Below are 1,469 nucleotides of genomic sequence, written 5' to 3'. Positions count from 1 at the left end.
TATAGGAGCATGCTCTCAGCTGTTTTTTAGAAACAGAGGGCTGAATCTCGAGAATAAGGATCTTCATGATATCATCAGGTCTTTCGAGACTAAGAAATTGAGATCGTCGATTCCCCCCGAGTTGGAACCTGGACGTTGTCCTAAAGTTCTTGATGTCGGACAGGTTCGAACCTATAGATAAAATCTCATTCAGAGATCTTACTAGCAAATGCATATTCCTGTTGGCTCTCGCAACTGCTAAGAGGATCAGTGAATTGCATGCTTTGGACTCTCGGGTGGGGATTTAGAAAAGTCTCGGCTGTCATTTCTTTCCAGGATCTTTTTCCTAGCAAAGAATGAGAACCCTTCTAAACCTTGGCCTAGAAGTTTCGAAGTCAAGGGACTCTCTTCTCTGGTAGGAAGAGAGTTGGATCGGTCCCTTTGCCCAGTCAGGACCATTAAAATTTTATTTATTAAAAGGAAAAGGACACACGCTTTAGGGATGTCGACAAGGTCTTTGGTGTTCGGTAAGAAAACCCCAAGAGACCTATGTCAAAGAACGCACTGGCATTCTTTGTCAGAAATGTAATTACCGAAGCTCATAGGAATTTGCCAAGAGAACTCTTTAAAGCTGCTGAGAGTGAAAGCTCACGAAGTCCGGGCTGTGGCAATCGGTGGTTCCCTTTCTTTACGAAGAATATGTCCATGAGAAAAACATTTAGCAGCAACTTATTGGCGGTGCAATTCAGTATTTGCAGTCCCACTATTTAAAGGATGTTAGAATAACATACTCGATAAATGTTTCGCTCTTGGACCTTATGTATCAGCGGATACTATGCTGGGAAATGGAGCAGACGCTGATCCAAATTAAATTTGTTTTTAATATTTTTAATAATTAGTTTTAATATTGTTGTTGAGTTGTGGGTTGCTTGAAAGGATGTTCGGGGATGACTCCTTTCAATCTTAGTACTAACCCCAATGAGGATCAGGTGATCGGGATTAGTGTCGTGCTCTATGATCATGCCAATAGGCAAGGTGTTTTGTCATGTAAGTGGATAGGACCCCATTGACAAAGATCTAAGGTTCTGAAGCGTAAGTGGGTAAGACCCTGTAACAGACCATCAAGAACTCTTAGCATGAGGTCACTACCTCGCTGAGGCTCTTGAAGCGATACGGGCTCCTAGGCAGTAGCCATGAAGTCTTTCGCTAACACGGTAGGAATCAAGGTTTTATAATTTATTTACCTACAAAACATAGTTGTTCCTGTCTATTTCAGTAGATTAGCTGTCTCTTACCTTCCGCCAAAGGTGCCAATCAGCTAAGTATATATCTGACAGGTAAGTTTAATGCATAAAAATGTTATTGTCATGATACAATAAAGTTTTATGCATACTTACCTGGCAGATATATACGGTGTATGGCCCACCCGACTTCCCCTCAGGAGACAGGTGCGAAGAGAAAATCTGTCTTAGAAAACGGGAATGATTCCT

Source organism: Macrobrachium nipponense, chromosome 3 (assembly GCF_015104395.2).
Source record: "Macrobrachium nipponense isolate FS-2020 chromosome 3, ASM1510439v2, whole genome shotgun sequence".
NCBI lineage: Eukaryota > Metazoa > Arthropoda > Malacostraca > Decapoda > Palaemonidae > Macrobrachium > Macrobrachium nipponense.
This window is presented reverse-complemented; position numbering follows the sequence as displayed.